A 19,436-nucleotide genomic window follows, 5' to 3' on the forward strand; every position below is an offset into this window, starting at 1 on the left:
AAATGACAGTGCCTGGGAGTCACCTCAGCCTCATGCAACAGCAGGCTGGGTTCCATGCGTACTGGGAGCTCTTGGACTAAGAACACATGGCAAGGGCGGAGTTCCTGCAGCCACTCTTCTACATGCAGCAGAGTTAATGCAGCTATAAGGAAGAAATCGATAACAACAAATCAAGTGCCAGGTGCTGTCAGGTCCACACATTCTCTAAGGCTTGTCAATACCCCCATACATAAAGAGATGCGGTGCACTACAGAAATGCAGAACAGAAGGGTGAGTGGGGAGAGATGCCCGGCAAATCAAGAAGAGCAAAAATGGCTCTGCTAGATGATCATTAAAGCCTCGCTAATCCTGAGCTCAAGTGTTCGAAAATCATACTTGTCCAGAAGTAAAAATCACTGAAACCTGTGCCTATTTGTTTTTTTCCTGCAAGAGAACAAGATTCTGTTATCGATTGAATGCTTGAAGGGCGATCTGAAATGAAACCACATTGAGGCTCAGGGAGTCACATTGCTACTCTTGTGCAGGGTGAGTGGCAGCTAAGCCCTCCTAGATGCTCTTTTTCTCTTGGCCAACTGAAGAGAGCACTGGGGCTTGCCCAAACAGGCCCCAACAAGGCACTTTTATTTAGCTTCTAGCATGATTAATCTAATTTGTTTTCAGTTCTGGGAAACTGGCTATCCTACAAGGTAGCTTTCTGGAAACTTACAAAAAATTACATCCAAAAATTCTTGAGCAAATTAGACGTTAAGGGGCCAATTGTATATGTTTCAAATCAATAAGCTGCTACCTAGGTGAAATTGATCTATCTAGAAAGGGTTTATAGTTTAGGGAAAATTTGGTTTTGAGAAAATAGCATATGTTCTTTTCAAGCTTTCTTTTTCAGACTCACTTTTAAAGGATCATTGGAATCCCCCATTAAGTAAGATACTAAATCTATCATCAGAAAGGTATCAGACAGTACTTCTATCTGTTGTTGTTTTAACATTTTGAAAAGATTCATAAGAGTGGAGATGCTTTTCTCTTACAAGCTTGCAGGCTGCTCTCTGTTCCAAGTGCAGGTAGCTGGGATTGTTCTAGAGGTGGGGCACAGCCCGAGGATGGGAGCATCCCATCCTTTCTGTGTAGAAGAGAGGACTGAAAACAGAGTTCAGGCTCTCATTTTTCCAATGAGAAAACAGACTCCTAGATTAGTTAAACAGTTTTCCTAAAGAAACATGGCCAATGACCTAATGAGAAAGCCAGCTCGAAAAGTTCCATCTCCTGGTTTCCGGTCCACGGCCATCTCTATTCTGTTGCACAGGCAGTCAGTAGTTGCAAAGGCACCTTTAGAGGCCCTTTTCCATATTGAAACTGGTTCATGAGGGTAGTTTGAGGACACAGAGTTTTCAATCCCAGGACTTCATGTCCAATCCCTGCCCTCCCAAATCCAGAAACTGGGTTTTAAAAACATTTATTTCTATCTTCTAAAGGTGAATTGTAAGTCCAAGCCAAACCTTTAAAATAAGCCATAGTCCAAAGCATTCTCTACTTGCCCTAGACCTTTAGTGACATTAGCTATATGTGGAAGTCATCTAGGCTTTTCAGATGCTTAAGAACTGTGCCATGCTGGGAAGTGATGGTCCAGGAGAAGATTATTTGTCAGGTGCCTGTTAGGTTCAATTTCATGGCTGCCCTCCCCAAATGAGTTTATTTTTAAAGAGTCAAATTTTGTGTCATAATTTTACCAGGTATATCGTCAATGTAGCTGTTCTTTCTCAAAACAGCTTTTTCTATTTCATAAAGAACAAAAATTTAACCTTTCTTTTCTCCCTGTGAAACAACTAGAAATAGAATTCTTTTGACAATGGAGAGCTCTGTTTTAAAGTAAGAAAAATCCTATCGGCTACCCATGCTACAAATAGAAGAGATTCTTTAATAACACTTCATAGTATTGAATGTGGAATGTAATGCTTATTAAAATTATTTTTCATTTTTGTTCATATGCATATTCTAAGAGAGAGTATTTGTCATAAACAAAGCATTGTAGTAGCTTTTATTTGGAGGATCTAGGGTTAAATGCAGTCACTTACCCTCAAGATCCACTAGTTTATTCATGTAAATTAATGCTCTCCATGGGCTTCAGTTTCTGGTCAATCTGTCAGAAAGCTACCAAAATATTTGGAAAAATTATTCGAGTAGTGAATTAATAAATTTGTAATATCTGAGTTAAAGATATGGAATCCTTGAAATAAAGAAAAACATAGCTACCATGAGAAATTTGTGCTTAGCACAACCGTGAGATCAAGTTTGAAGAACACTTTTGCATCGAGACTATTACTTCCATTGAGAAGTACACGTTCAAAACCATGAGGTTCTGTGGCCCTCAAGTGGTATATATGCTCAATCCGGCCACAGACTAGCTGGCAGAACTAGTTTCCAATCATCCATTTCAACCAACTTCAAGATGAAGTAAGGAGATCAAATCAAGTTCAATTTACCTGCAGAATCTCTGTACTAGAATTCTACAATGCACTTCAGTTGCTAAGTTCATCTACTTGTCTACGTTAGCTCATTCGGCTAAGAAAACAGATGAATTTTAACCTCTCCTATAAGAACCTCAACTGTAATAAGTTCCACATCGTGCTTGTATGCATACTAACTTTAGTTCAGACAATTTTTAATAGACAAGTTCTTAATACCTACTTGCTAGTTTTACTCTCCTATTATGCATGTTGTGAATTTCAGGAAAACAAAATAAAACATGTATCTAGAATGTCAGTCAAGATACCATCGTTTAGAATTTGAGGGGAAGCACTAATCTGTGGATTTATCTGAAGGAGTTGTTTGAAATGAGGAAGCTATAATAATCTTATTCTAAAGACTTTATTTTTAAGAAATAGTTAAATGTTGATGGAGTTTTACTTCACTTTCCCTCACTAGAATATAAGCTACAAGAGAGCAAGAATCTTTTTTGTTTTCCCCCACTGCTAGTTCTTTTCTCAGAAGCTAGATTAGTGACTGACATATACTCAATAAATACCTGGTGAATGAATGAATGAATGAATGAATGAATGAATGAATGGTCAAGTGTGGAGTTTCCAGTGCGTGTGATTGATGAGGGAGTTCTATCCCCACTGTTGGAATACCCTGCCGGGGAATTCAGCCAGGCTGGGAGATTTTCCCCTTGAAATCTTGGTGAGTAGAGAACAAAGGAAAGTGTGCATCCCTTTGGCTGCCATTTTTATTTCTGATATGTGTTCCTAGAAGCTTTGCTAGGTGCTTCCTTTCCTTTACTCCTAAACAGTGAGAATAGACCAATTTTATGGTGCTCACTTTCAAGGACAGGGAAAATATCTCATGTGTCTTTGAATTTCCCAGGGCTACCTACATTAAACAAAGGAGAAAGGCAACTCATACATCTTGGTTTGTTTGATTTAGAAATATATTCCCAGCAACTATTCTCTATGGCTTGGAAGTCCACTGGTTTGTTTGTTCATTTGTTTGTTTATTTGCTTTTTAAACTTCCTCTACTCTATCCCCAAATGGAAAGAAGCAAGAAAGAAATAAATGCCACATGATTGGTTTTGCTGGGTCTGTCATGATTTGGCCAAGATAGATAAACTCTTGCATTCTCAGTCTCCAGACCCTAGGAGCGGGTACCACACGAACGGGCTTTCCTGGTCAATGCTGGCCTCTACTGGTGTAGAGACAGAGGAAATCAGGATGCCCTTGATGTCCCCTTCAATCCAATGAAAATGGCAGCCTGTGTAGAAAGAGGTACCACCATTCACTTACCTGAGAGTGCCTTGGTTCACAGCACCCATAAATGAAGATGCACCTTTTATCATCTCTTGTTATAGTATGAGCACACTCAGGTAGAGAGGCAAATTTGATTTACTGAATCTTCCCAAAGTAACCAGCTGGTCCTGGTTAGGAGATGGGAACAGACCAAGGACTATTTGACTTTGGAACCCACTTGTCTTAGTAGAGAGCCTGCCTGGCATATTAACAGGTGCTGGCCAAAGTTCTTGAATGCCAAAGTGACCAGCTAGTCCTAGTTTGCCCAGAACTTTCTCAGTCTTAGCAGCGAAATTCCATTGTCTCAGGGAAACCTCTGTCCAGGTCAAACTGGGATGGTTGGTTACTCTGTTCAGAATACCACAGTGATGCTCATTGACTTGCAGAGTTTTGAATTAAGGTCAGTTCACCTCTTGTAAATCTGGGTAGCATCAGGCTCATCAACTTGGGGGCACAGGGTTTGCAAAAGGCAAAAAACAAAAGTTTTCTATAAAAATATCGATATATTTTTGGACTGTCTGAAAAATTCTTTCTTTCTTTTTTCAAATATCTATCAGAATAATCAGCTAGCATGAAAAACTAAAAGGTTGCAAGTAGAAAAGAACAAAATCAAATAAGAAGCATGACAAATCATTTCGGTTACAGGATGCACATATTGCTTTTTTGCCTCCAATTATTTGCCAAGTGACTTACTACAGAAATACTGGTCAATACAAAGGGATCAGTGTTCTAGGCTGGACTTTTTGGGCAATAATAATAATAACAATAACAACAACAACAACAATAATTTGAAAGAAAATGAATGCTCAGGAAAAAAGGATCATCAAAATTTTCTCATACTCCCTTTAAAAAATAAGAATAGAGCTTTATCAAAATAAATATCCCACCATTTAGTAATTCAGTTTTAAATCCATTTTGTACTTTCAGAATTTCTCCAAATGAAATTCCCCAAAGAAGAATGCACATTTTACAGTCCGAAACATATTTAATATACTGTTTTTACAACAGCTGTTGCTTTCACAGAACTTTAACCCTGCTGTGTAAATGCATCACCAGGAAAATACTCAGGTTGTCATGGAGACAACCTTAGCACAGAGCCCTTTGCTCCGTTGAACTGGTGTCAGCTTTCAGCCTCCCTGCATTCCAGTCTGGCATCAACCCCAGGCTACAACTCAAGACTTCATTAGAGGCCCTGATGAAGAACAGCACAGGAATCTGAGGCAATTACTAGAACTGTATGACCACTTTCCATCAACACACCTGATGAGAAAACTGTAAATTAATTCCAGAGGGAATGATGGCATTAATCAAGATTTTCTGGCATCTTCCTTGAAGAACCTCTGATAGACCCGGCTGTCTTTTTCTAGCTAATTTTAGGCCTATCCATTGTTTTACCAGGGAAAGATATCATTACAACTGATATTTGGAAGATTATTTAAAGTATCATGTGATGAGTGCCCCAAGTGTTAGGCCAAATTTTCAGGGTTGCTAAAAGAGTTGTTGAAATTTCTATCACCCTTTGAAGAAAACACAGAACTATAGTTGCATTGAATCCTGCATGCTGATAATTCTTGATAACGTTTTCTAAAATATTTTGAATGTTTGACTTTAAACAAAATTGAGCTCAAAGGAGTCACAGAAAAATATAGAATAAAAAAGCAAAATTGACCATTGTTTGGTTCATTTTGTAAAGCATTGCAAAAGAGAAAAAAAAATGAAGTTCTAGCCATGGCTAATCACTTCAGAGAACAAATTAAAACAAAATTTTTCTAAAGCAGCTAGGTTTTATGATCTTGCAAGAGTGTATGTGCGTACATGTGCATACACACACTCACACACACATATTATGTTCTATTATCCCTGAAAAGTTCTTAAATTTCATCACAAGAAAATTTTCAAATGGTTTATATTATAAAACTTTTACATATTTGTGACTTAGCCAAACAAAGCACCTCATTGACTATAAAGGAAACTTAGCAAAATTGTTCTCTAACCCAAAATTTAAAGACACAAAATTAATTCAGTGCTTTAATCAAGCCATCATCAAAAAACCTTATGTGCTGGCAATTCTAACAGAATCAGGGACAGAGAGTGGGCATGTGTAAAACTAAGTTTATACTGACTCATCCTTAGAAATCTGACTGAATCGGGCTTGTATTTAGACCACAAACACATGTGCGTAAATAAACCAGAAATGTATGACAGTTGCCATGTTTAATAAATTGATTAAAGGCTGAGGTGGAGTTGACTTTAATTTGCTTTCTTTGCCTTTTCTCCAAAGATCAGTTGGAGTCCATACTCTTATAGGAAATCTTCACTCAGGAGTCCAAACGGAAGTGTTCTCTCCCTTCTGCTCACTTCCTTAAGCCCTTATTTATTTATTCACTCAACAGTAGTTTCTTAAGCACATACTATGTGCTGGTGACTGTGCATGGTATATAGTGGTGAACCAATATGTGTGATATTGCCCTCATGGAGCTATGTTTTTCTGAGCTGTTCATTTGGCACCATAATATTTTCTCATCTTGTGACATGTTTGATTCTATATTTCCATATTTATAAATGCCTCAAGGGCAGGAAGTATGCAACTAAAGTTGTTTTTAACGAAGTTTTTTAAAATGAAATTGTCATCAGAAGGAATTTATGAGGCATTCGGGAAATATGACATCTCATTTTGGATCTATTTTCTTAGTTATTAATAAAATTAATGTCAAAGAAGAGTGTCACTTTAAATAATGGGCTATAGGTGTTATTCCAAACAAGAAGTTTCAAAAATCAGTGGCAGTGTGAAATAATTGTGAAATATTAAGCAATGTGTTGTTTGTCTTCTCTTCAAATAGCTTAAGTTCTGGCTCCCTGTTCATTGCCTCCAGCGAGAGAAGTGACAGGGCTACAGCAGAGAAAAGATGTTTTCCTGGAATTAGCTTTCAAAATCCTTGTCTCTCAGGGGAATACAGAAGGCTTCCACAGAGAGAAAATGTTTGGGGAAAACATGACTGTGAGCAGAACTTCCTGTTCCCCCCGGCACTTCTATTTCCTTGCACTAAGGTGAAGGAGGTGATGATAGCAGAGAGGTGGGTAGGGCTGGGAGAGAACAAGCTGGTTTTAATGGGGCCTGAGTGGAGCGAACAATGACCATCTCAACAAAAGGCCACCATGAGAGGCTTCATTTAAGTGTTCAGGCATTGGGTGGAACTCAGAGACCAAGTAACTGAATTATTACCTAAGGACCACTTAGCAGGAGTAGCACTCATTTGAGTCTCCAAATTTCCTTTTTCTCTGTCCAACATACTATTTGGAATAGGCTTAGTTTTGCTGCAATAACAAGCAGCCCCAAACCTCATTAGACCTTTATGTTCTTCTATTCATGGTGCCTGTCCATTGTGCACTGCTGGACATTCTGCCCATCGTCACCTTGGCCCTCTTTATGAGAACCCAGAGGGATACACCAGTTACTATCTGGGCCCAGGGCAAAGGGAAACAGACAAAGCCCAAAATGACTGGTAAAGCTCCATGCAGATATGATGCATGCAAGTTTTGCTCACATTTCATTGGCCAACACAAATCATGGACTAAGCCCGATTTCAATGGTGTACCCAGGGGAGGGCAATGTATGTCAGTAACCACCCATACAATCTACTACACCCACCCTGTGTAGTATAAGAAGCCCTTTGCAGTATAACAAGAGAGATAGCATGGGCCCAGGACACCTGGTAGGTACACCTGTATGGGTGAGTTTGTGTGAGGAGGTAGGATGGTGGTGGGTGCACCTATGTCTGCAGATGAACAGAACCAGCCTGAGATACGGCCAAAGCTAGATCAAGACTTCACTTGCTCCTAGGACCAACATGCAATGGCAGCCTCATTAAGAAAAAAGCAAGTGTGCTTCCTGTAGTGGAAATAAATTTTATTTTTGTTTTCTCATTCACTCAAATGGATTAGTTAAACCAGAAAAATATATGATTAATGTTCTTATCTAAGAAATGACAGAAGCCAAAATTGCCTAAAATAATCAAAGTTGACACAGTGACTGGAATTAATTATTAATCTTCACAATGCCTGGTTCTTTATTAATGAATGTATTTACCAGGAAGAAAAGTTCGAGAAACATCTAAAAATGCTCATATTTTGTCGTAAAGAATTTTCTTCTGCTGTTAGTGTTTCTTTCTTTCTTTTTTTTTTTATACTTATCTCACTACGATTGGGAAATATAAACTTGTAACTTTTGGGATAAAGAATCATATCGAAAACTCTCAATGATATTGTTTGGCCACATGTTGTTTTTAGCATTTATAATTTTAGGAGAGAATCATAAAAGCCAGAAGATGATAATTATCCCCGACTTGGTTAAACTTTGGGGTTTACCAGTTGAATCGAAGAGGTCACCTGCAGTAGCTGACCTAGCCTTACTCATTTCTGTTTGCCAGTCCTGTTGATTATTTCTGCGAAACATCCATCATCCCAATCCTTTTATATTTTTCTTATTGATTTATAGGAGCTCTTATTATATTAAAAATATCGATCGCATCATTCCTGAGGCAAGTTACAAGAGTAGCATCATGGATTTCTCTTAGATACAGAGATTGTTAAAACAAGTGAAGTATTATGCATAACTTTTAAGATGGTCGTTCTAAGAGGGATGACTGCATCAGACTGTCCTGCTTTGAATCATCTCCAGTCATCTGCCTAAAATGCATTTCTCTCCTGAAACCTCATTCTACAAAGCATTCATGCTTTTCAACCAACCTGTCTCTCTTTCTTTAGGCAGCCTTTTCCCATCACCTTCTCCATGTTGCATGCTGCCCTCCATTTCTGTAGCACTGCCAGTCTGTAGCCCTCCATTGTGGCATTTGGTCACAGGCCTCCTTGCATGATTCTACAGGTGCTGCATGTATTTATGTCTCTAAGCCAGAGACTGGGTTTCATGCTTCCTACCTGTCCTCCACAAACCCACTATACTGGTAGTCAGAGACGCGTGTTCCCAAAGAGACAGTAGTCTCCTTGAAGACCAAGTCATGTTTCCTTTTTCTCCTCCATGTTTGCTGCACACAATGCTGGGCCTGCTGCTCGGTACTTGTCAGTGGATTGAGCGGAAGTTGTGAGAAATGGCGAGGGACGGACCAATGCGCAGCTTCTTCCACTTGTCACAGAAGGAAAGGCATGAGAACATTCGGCAGCCTGCTCGTGTTCTGCACAATGGACTAGCATCGAGAGGATCCCTCATAAAAGTTAAGTATCACAATAATAGCAAAGAGCTGGAGCAATCTTTACTGAGTTTCTGTTACTTGTAACCAAGAATTTTGAGTAATACTGTGATTTTTTAGTAATTATCTAATAAGGACAAAGTAGAGGTGACACATCACTTAAAAAATCAGGATTGAACATGCCGTACCTATAATTCTATTAATGTTTTTTCACTCTTAAAATACTATAAAAAGATTCTCACACCGCCAAGGATTTTTCTATGATATTTTATTAGTTGTGCCATTATTCAATTTTATGGATTATGATTGTTGAATGTTCGAGTTGTTTCCAATTTTTCAAAATTTTAAACAAGGCTATAATGATCAATCTTATTTACATACCTTCGAGTAACATTCCTGATAATCTGATAGGTATAAATTTTCAAAAGTAGAGTTTGGGATCAAAAGGCATTCTTATTGTCAGATATTGATAAATTGTGTTTTAGAGAGGTATATCAGTTTACAATCCCCTTCCAGCCCTCCGTAATGCTTTGAGGCTCATTTTTCCACACTCTAATCAGCACTACTTCCTTATCAGGATCTCTGAAACTAGACTACAGTGTTTCAGTTCTGGATCCTCTACTTGCCAGGAATGTGACCCAGCCATGTGACCTCAGGCACATCACTCAACCTCTCTGGCCCCCAGTTCCCTCAGTTATGAGTGGAGATAAAATACTCACATCACCTCTTCCACTTCAATGTGTCCCATGATTAAATAATTCTTATCTTAAAATAGTGAGTGAGCTTCCTGGTATTTAGATGGATTCGATCATTTAAAAGGACATTGGCAAGTTATTTGGATTAGAGACACAGCTATCTAGGAGTCTAAGGTAGAAAGTCATACAAAGGATGGAGGTTTATGCATCTCAGGGATGGGGATGGGGATGTCGGGGTCACTAACATGTGTGAGCACTTACTATGTGCCTGTTGTGGACATTATTAGTCTTTTGACCACCCATCACCTGAATCCTTTTTCTGACCTGGGAGAATTTCCTACTTTGTGCATTGTAAGGTCAGAGACATCTCTCACCATACAATCAGAAAATGCCAGATAATCATTCTTCCAGCCTCCTTTGCTAGCAGTGTAGCAAGCTCCAGCGTCTAGGGCTTGGTGACAATGACAGCAGTGTCTCTATCGAAACTGCTCTCTTTTGTGGTGCCTAATCTCCTTTGCTGAGACAAGTCTGAGCCTTGTTCTCCAGCCTTCATAGAGAATCTGATTTCTGTTTTGCTTTAACATTTTATTATAGAAAATTTCAAGTGCCTGCATGCGCACACACATAAGAACAGCAAAATAAATCATTCACGTATTCATAGCAATAACTAACATTTTGCCAGCCCTGTTTCTTCTATACTCCTCTGCCCCAAGCCCCTGTCCCCAAACACAACTTCTTTCCCAGGATTTTTTTTTTTTTTAATTTAAAACTCAGACATTGTATTTCTTCACCTATAAATACCTTAGTGTATTAGCCTCCGATAAGGTCTCTTTAAGAGTCATAACCTCCATAACTATATCATACCTAACAAAATCCACAATAATTCTTTAATGCCATCTAATATCCAGCCATATTATAATTTCTCCAATTGTTTTCTTTTACAGTGGGTTTGCTTGAATCAGGATCCAAATAAAGCCCACCAGCTGCCTTTGCTTATATGTCTCTTACGTCCGTCTCTTTGATTCGACAGCATCCGCCATTTCTTTTCCATACTTTTCATTCATTGGCAAAAGAGTTCATTTTCCCTGTAGGACCCAGTATTCTTGTAATTAATTCCTTTTCTGTTTCAATCAGCCAGAGTAGACTTCAGTTGATTGCAACTAAGAATTGTGAATGAAACACAAGCTTTGTAGGGGTCCTAGTTTTACAGAGGAGGAAACTGAAGTTCATGGGGGTTAAATAACTTGCTAAGTTTTCAAAGCTACTAAGTATCACAGCTGGAGTTGAAAGTCAAAGCTCTGGCTCAACATCTCTATGTAGTCATCATGCTCTTTCCCAGTTCCCTTGCACCTCTAGCATCCTAATACTTCATGCCTCTTTCCTCGACCCCAAGCTTACTTCCACCAGCAGTGCACCCCAGGAAATCAGAACTCCTTGTTTCTCACTGCCAGTGATAATCTCTGTTTAACTCGACAAGTGTTGGCTTTATTCAAATCCATTACATTTCCTGCCAGAATACAGGTGCAGATGTGAGTAAATACAAATGTGTTTTACATATATATCTTTATCTTAAATGCACTAGGCCACTGGTTGTCAAAAGTGCAGTCCCCAGCCCAGTAGCACCAGCATCACCTGGGAACCTGTTAGAAGCCCCACCCTAGATCTATTGAATTAAAAACACAAGAGCTGGGGCCAAGCCATCTGTGGTTTTAACAAGCCTTCTAGTAATTCTGACACTTGCTCAAGTCTGAGAACCATTGCACCAGGCACTCCCGCCTACGCATTCCCGTAACATCACGTTAACATAAAAAAGTCCCACATGGTTATTCTTGCCTGCTTACATACACCTCTAATACCGCATGTAGAATGCCTTGTCTTCATTGGCTGGACATTTTTCTATCTACTATTGAGTTCTCCAGTGGACTCTTTGGTATTTAGGGAAAGGTTATTATTTTTTAATGTTATAATTTAACCTCACATTCCTTATGTTAAAATCACGGTATTGAATGAAATCTCACCTTTCAGATGCTAAAACCTCGTTCTTATCCTGTGAAAGTAATATTTGTTAGAGTCAGAACTAGATAGTTTGCACCCAGGCAAATGGCTCAAGATTACCTTCAAATTACAGAAGCTCCCAGAAGCTGAGGGGGTGTTCTAAAGGGTCAGATTGGGCTCCCGTCGGGGACGGAAGCTCCCTATCCCTGGCGTGGTCTCTGGTTCCACTTGTCTCCGCAGGCCAATGGAAGGACTAGAGAGGCTCCAAAAGCTTGAAGAGACAATAAGGGTAGGTAGGGATACGTGCTTGCTGGGTAGGAAGAAGGCTTAAAACTTTGTAAAATCTTTAAAATTCATTCATAAAAATGTCCGGGTTCTGTTTTTGTGCTCTGGGCTAAACCCCATTTGCCCTGTTTTGTTCTATCCTGATTTCCTTACCCTGAGCCATCTGGCTAAAAGTCCTGTCACTGGACTTTTGCCATCTCACTCACAATGGATAAGGACAGGCACTTGGCTCGCCATCCTCTCAGGCCTCCGATGTATGTTCCTGGTGGAGCAGCATCTGATCCTTGCCCTTCCCCTGGTATCGCTGGCCGTCAGCCTCCACGCCTTCTGACACAACTGGGTCCTCGTCCCTTGCGGGCTCGTCATCAGTGGTGTGCTTGCTCCCTGCTCAACCTGAATTCTGCATTCGCATTTTAAGCCCTATTGGGAGACAAAGAAGAACTGCAGGACCATTCGTGCAAGCCACCATCTGTTTTTCCTCTCCTGTCCTAGCTTTTTTTTGTCTCCTAATTTTTATTCTTTTCTGGGACTGAGTAATACTTGAAGACATATTTAACACTTTCTTCTCAACCTCTTCATAGAGTCTCCCTCCCCCTCTGCAACCTTCTAGGCCATACTAAATTTCCCACCAGTGAGAAACAGGCTGATCTTACTAAAGTATGTTCAACTATAGCTGTGATGTACGTACGTACGCTTGCACACATGTGTGCGTGCGCACACCACACACACACACACACACACACACATACACACACACACAGAATGTCTTTAGGTTTGCTTCTCCAGAAAGTTAATGAAATATCCCCATGGCAACTAAAACCACCAACACTGATTTTACATAGTAACAAATTGAAAATTTCTGGAAAGAGTTTGCCCTATAATGTTTGCACTTAATGTTTATAATTTGTGTCAGATCATGTCTTATCCAAGACATCACTCCCCTTCATTAAGTGAAAAGTAAATACATCTCCAGTGTTACAAAAACAAGCTGCTGTTTACCCAGAGCCAGTTATCTGAACCCAAACCCTCTTTCTTGGAGACTGAAGGGGGAGATTGGCCTGAGACCAGTCTTTTCAAAGTGAATAGGCAGCGATTCATGTGCCATGGTACCTGGCCTAAGAGAGGAATAAAAAACTCTTTTAACCCCCACCCTCACTGGGTTTCTCCATTTCTTTTAACACTGTCATGGGCTCTCACCATGATACAAGTATGTGCCTGAGGATCACTTACTTCTCTTGGCATAGGAACATTTCAGGGATTTATGCTCTCCCATCAGCCTCTCCTTCCCCTTGGCTCCTTCTCACCAGGCTCCAGAATGAACAATGAGAACACTCCAATCTTGTATATTAAGCCATAACTAATTATTATTAGATCAGTTTTCACTTTTTCCCAATGCAACTGTCAAAGGCAAAGGTCTTAATTTACTAGTTCCAGTAGGCCCGAAGCTAGGGTAAAAAGGAGGATGAGAGGTTCCAGGGGTGGACTGAATTCAACTGGCTCAAAAGCTCAGTAAAAAAGCTTTACGGCTATTGAAAGGAATGGACTCCAGTCTTCTTGCTGGAATTGCTGCTCGAATGCTGTAAAATGTTGTTGATATTCTCTGAACCAAAGAGAAATGCCTGCAGGGAAGATAGAGTCATTCTGAATTCAGCTATGAGACCACATAAAAGCTGGGCACTGGGGATGTACAGCCACCAAATTTCACATGTGGAAGAAACCCCTGGTGGTAACCTGTGAGTGCCACAAACTCTTCAAATCATGAGTGAGGAGACCAGATTTGAAAGACACATCGACACACCCCTCCCAGCCCAGGCCGCCTCTTTCCGTGGCAATCTGGTGATCGTGTCCACCATTTTGTCATCACGGGGCAGTGAACGGGCCATGGATCAATGAAAAGTGCGAGAATAAAATCCAGAGGCCCCGTATCCCACTCCTGTGTTTTGGTGCGAAGAAAAAATTCAAGATGATTCAAATCAAGTATATTAAGTTCTTCCAAGAGGCATGTCAAGTCTCAGAATCCGAGCAGATGCACAGATACCAGGGATTTGCATCCTGTGGCTTGGGATGGGACAGCCTAAGACTGAGCTCCAATTCTGTCCTTTAGAAATTTTAACCTTGGGCAACCTCATTATGGCTAAAAGCTGTTTCCTCATGGTACAATGGAGAGCATAGCACCTCATTCATGGAACGTCTATGAGAATTTAAAGTGTTTAATGTAGGGGAGGCAGATGGGGGGAAAATTTAAATCATTTCTTCAATTAAAAAATTTTTTTTTAATTTTTAAAAAGTGTTTAAAAATTTAGTTACTAGCACATAATAAGCCCTCATAAATATTGGATAATATTTTTCTTGCACTGCAGTTAGTAGTAGTTGTAATATTGGAAAAATCATTCAGGGTTCTAAAATTTCTAGAAAACTGTTAGATACTTAAAATGTGAAATTAAGAGAAAGTCATGAATTCTATACCATCATGGGACCTTAACTTTTAAGACTCACCTCATCTAAAGGAAATGTCAAAACTGTATTCACTAGTGCAAGTGACTTCCTTTCTCTAGTCTATTTCTTCATAAAAGCTCTTTGAGTGAAAACCACATCCTTAGCCCTCCCTGGCCCCTTAGCCTGGTCTCCCTTGTGGTGTCAGTGTCCTGATGCAAGCCACCACTGTGTGTAAGGCTGTGGGAACCTAAGGTACCATCCTCATCCTGCCTTTTCATCCTGTAAAATGGCATTACCTGAATTTCAGCTACTGTTTGCTGAATTATTATAGCCAGGATATCTGTGACTGCCTTTGACATAGCTCTAGGACAGGAATGTACCATAGAGAGAGGGTGGAGACTTCTTTGCAAGGATAAAAGGTAAAAGAAAAGATGTGAAAAGGAGAGGGAAATGAGCAGGGGTGAAAAAAGCATGGAGAGATGAAAAAGAAAACACAATTTGCCGCCTTGCCAAATCAGGGAGGGATTTGCTTATGATCCTATAAGTTTCGAAGAATTTTGTTTGTTAATTTTTTTTGGCGGGGGCAGCAGACAAAACCACTTGCATTAGAGCTGGGAAAAGGCAGTTATTAGGGTGTAGACTGTGGATTCTAGAAAGTCACGGACAGAAACCATCTAAGATGGGAGCATCAAGAAAGAGTGTCAGGGGTGAGAAATTTCAAGAGGAAAAAGCTTCCTGATTTTTGGTGATTCCAAGTGAAGTGACAGTTCTCACAAGGTGAGAAATCTGAAGCATGAATAAGAGAAAGGGGATTTACTAGCTTCAAAGGGAAGCCACTAAATTAATGTTACATTTTGCATTTGTATTGATAAATTCTGTTCCACTGGTGCTTAAGACTGGAACTAAGGACAGATTTCTGTTTTGAGAAGTTACTATTTTCTAGAGCTAATAGATCTTAGAAAGATTAGGATAGAAACTTGCACATTTGCTCAAATCAAATGTATATAGGCATATTATATAAGTGCATATTTGTACATGTTTTTTAATCCTTAAAAGATAATCAAATTGTGGTTTTAAGAATGGAATCCTTTTGATATTATAACTTCACACTCCTTATTCTTATCCCAAAACTGTGAGTGCAAATTTTTTTTGGATAGATAGTAAGTCCCACCTCCCTCAAGTTTAGCAGGGTTCATATGGGGATAGAGAGATTTGACATCTCTGAAAATCAAATCCCAGGTCCTGAATGCTAGCTCTCAAATTCAGGACTCACCTAAAATGGACCATCAGAGTTGATATCTGTAGTACACACAAGTGCCTAGGCTACACTGCAGTGCAAACAACCTAAACTCTTAATCAACACATGTGTACAGTATTTTTGATCCATGCATGGGAATCCTTGTGTGCAGAGCGCCGACTTAAGTTATACTGGATTTGCTACTGCGTGGGTGGTTAGCAACTCTAACTTCCATGATGTTCAAGTGTAAGTTGTATTTCTTGCTCACTCTGGTCCACTCAAGGTCTTGTAGGCAATCCTGGTAGGTATTTTCCATGTGAGTCTTGGTGTTGCTTCTTCATGCCCCACTCCAAGTCAGGTAAAGAGAGACAGAGTTCAATGCTTTACCTGGAAGTGAAAATGCCATTTCTGCTCACACTTCATTGGCTTAAGCAAGTCATATGACCATGCCTAACTTCAAGGGAAGGATAAAAATTTCCAGAAGGAGAGAACAGCAGTAATCCTACCACAACGTCAGTCATTCTGAAAATGAAAAAGCAAACAGCACCATTGTCCTATCTAAACAATCTCATACTTCAGAGGCATTAGTCATTCATTAGTCCACCTGACTCCTCAGTTTATGTGGCCACCCTTCTTATCCATTACACATCATACATTAATTATCCTGACAATAACCGACTCTTTCCTTAGATGGTCAAATAATACACCTCGATTAAATTCAAAATTTACCCACTCTTGCTAGATTTTCGACATAGCTTAATTAGAAACTTAGAATTTTATAAATGCAGAAATTAGCCAAATGGCCTCAGAATTCTGATATCATGTTCACACATAACCTCACTGCCATCAAGTACGTGAGAGTAGGCATTATTCCATTGACTTAGGTTTGTGAGAATAATGCTTCTGAGATTATTAATTTTCTCCTAAGAATTTCATCAAACTTTTATTAAGCTGCAACCTTTCGACAATGCTTTCTGAGTCATGACTTCAAAGAACACAGCTTTTTTCCTACTTTATTATAATTATTTTTTCTTTAGTAATATAATTATTCAAAATACATACGAATAACTATTAACTAGTAAAATAATAGTTTATTTGTCCAGATACAATTTTCTTTGCAAGCTTAACTATTTAAGAATCTTGAAGGAATTTGAAATAATAGCATCATAAATAGTTTAAAGGAATGTCACAGAATATATTTGCTCTTACTTTTCCAATAATCTCAATAAACTTCATACGATTACTCAGGCATACATTAAGCTGGGGATTGGAACTGAATCCCTGCCTCACAATATAAAAGCAATAAAGAAGACAAAAATGCACAAAAAAATGAACCTAAGGATTTAAAAAACAGTCATCTTTAAGTGTGATCCTGTCCACCTCCACATCTTTGAAGGGCAATGCAACACAATAAAGATATTGTTTACATAAAGCTCTCAAACAACAGTTATATAATATTAATATAACTGTTGTAATTGTTATATTAATATTATATAACAGTAATAATATCCATACTATTAAAAAAATGTTACCACATATTATATGTGTAAGATACCACATGTTATTAAATATGTAAGGTACCTAGGAGAGAATTGAACAAAAGATTTGCAAGGCTTAAAAAAAATTGTAAAACTATGTTGAAAGGCATCAAGAACCCCTAAATAAATTCAAGATTTTTAACAGCAAAAACCTGGAAATAACCCAAATATCCAATGAAAAAAGAATGAATGGGGCATATTATAGACATGGATAAGAAGACTCTATCATAGATATACCAGTTCTCCTTAAATAAACTATCAATCCTGCACAAATTCGTCCCAGGACTTGAGGAACTGATTCTAACATGTATGTAGAAAAGCAAAAGGCCAAGAATAGCAAAGACTCAGAAGAAGGAAAAAGTGAGGGGAGATTGCACCACCAAAATCTAGGTTTATTGAAAAGGTATAATAAATAAGTCAACATGGCATTGGTGCAGATATAAGCTAATAAGCCAATGAAAGCAGAAGAGAGATCCTGGGAATAGATCCAAGCATAAATGGAAACTTTATATACTGCAGGTAGCACTGCAGATTACGGGGGGAAAGATGGATTAAGGAACATATGGTGCAGAGTTCATTGGTTATCCTTGTTGAAATGAAATGAAATTAGGTCCCTACCACGCATAGTATATATACTACACAGTATCAGGTGGACTGAAGGATTAAATATGAAAAGCAGAACTTCAAAAGTTTTAGAAGACAACATAGAAGAGAATATCTATTGTTTTTCTTTTTTTTAATTTCACTGTGGGAAAAGATTTCTTAAGCAAAACAAAGAAAGCCAAGCCATAAAAGAAAAGGTAGAAAAATTAGATATATAAAAAATATAAATGTTTATCAGAATACAACTTGAAAAAAGCATAAAGAAAACCCATAAACTGGGAGATGATACTTGCATCATATAACAAATATGTGTGTATACATATATATCAAAAAAACAAAAGCAGAAAATAGAAAATTATCAAAATGAAAATAGAAAAGAAAATAGAAAAATAAGCAAAACAGGAATAGGCATCTCACAGAAAAGGAAATCCAAATGGCTAATAAACATACTAAAAAACCATTAGTAATCAGGGAAATACTAAAATGAAATCACATGTACCTTTTATATTCACCGAATAGACAAAACCATCAAAGGAAAGTGGTTACAGAGGAAGGTGGAACAATCACTTTAGAAAATAATGTATCATTACCTGGTAAATATGAAGACATACATGTCTGATGACCCAGCACTTCCGTTCCCAGGGGCTGCACATCTGCACCAGGACACATGACTAAGATGTTCGTAAATTTATTGTTTATAATAACAAAAATCTAAAAATAGTAGCAGGGAAATGAATGAATGAATTAAAGGATCTCTATCTAGCTATCTATAAAGAGCACATGCAATATGATTCCATTTATGTGAAATTTCAGAATAGAGAAAACTAATAATATCTTGTTTAGGGATATATTCGCATATAATAAAAGCTATGAAGAAAGACAAGAGAATGATTTACACAAATTTAGGAGAGTGCTCAGCTCTTAGAGCAGGGACACAAATCCAGCCTGGGAGCGGCACACAGGGGTCTTCAGAGGAATTGGTATCATTCTATTCCTTAAGCCTAGTGGTGAATATATGGGTTTTCATCTTCTTATTTTATATCTTTCATGCAGTATGTATATTATTTTCTTAATGTCTGCACGAAATATTTTATAATGTCACTGCCAATTTCCAGAGGTTGTTTTGTATAAGGATAGTATTAAGTTGAATAATAATAACTTTTAGAGCATGTGAATAGGACAGACAATATTTGTTGTCACTGTCAGGGATGTGACTAATTGTATTAGTCACATCAAGGTTTGGACTGAGACCATCACTTTTACGATTACGAAAATATTCCTCATCTCTTTTAAAAATATGTATTTGTTCTACTAATAAAAAATGCATAATCCCTAGCATGGCACTTAGAGGTCATTTAATAAATATTTGTTGTGCAACTGAGCAAATGGATGGAAATAAGCAAATTCTTCCATGTTTTACAGTTATTTTTTGTATAATGGTGTCAGTTACCACCCACCCCAGGCCCACTCATGGTTCAGCCATAAAATCCTGCTATCCATGCGCTGAATATTGCTCAGGCCCTGAGTCAATGGAAGCCTGGATAGTTGAATAAAATGGAAAATTTTCTTTCCACTGATGACCCGGGGTCTAGCCAATGTCTGCTGTCTTGACCTGGTGTCAAGTGTGCTTGGGGCGAACTTGGTGTCAGGATACAGCACCAGACAT

The 19,436-nt window shown here is 38.6% G+C and overlaps 1 long non-coding RNA gene across 8 annotated transcripts in view; it reads left to right on the forward strand.

The window, feature by feature from the left end:
* Positions 1-19,436, forward strand: part of LOC120612931 (uncharacterized) — a 47,752-nt gene that overhangs the window by 9,024 nt on the left and 19,292 nt on the right. For 6 of the 8 annotated variants that reach the window (XR_005655566.1, XR_005655564.1, XR_005655567.1 and 3 more), the window contains exon 1: positions 8,849-9,005. This is a non-coding gene — a long non-coding RNA (uncharacterized LOC120612931). Of the gene's footprint in view, positions 1-8,848; positions 9,006-19,436 lie in introns of those variants that run through there. The other 2 variants (XR_005655560.1, XR_005655561.1) reach the window with 1 other exon arrangement.

This window comes from Pteropus medius, unplaced genomic scaffold (assembly GCF_902729225.1).
Source record: "Pteropus medius unplaced genomic scaffold, Ma_sr-lr_union100, whole genome shotgun sequence".
In the NCBI taxonomy this organism is placed as follows: domain Eukaryota; kingdom Metazoa; phylum Chordata; class Mammalia; order Chiroptera; family Pteropodidae; genus Pteropus; species Pteropus medius.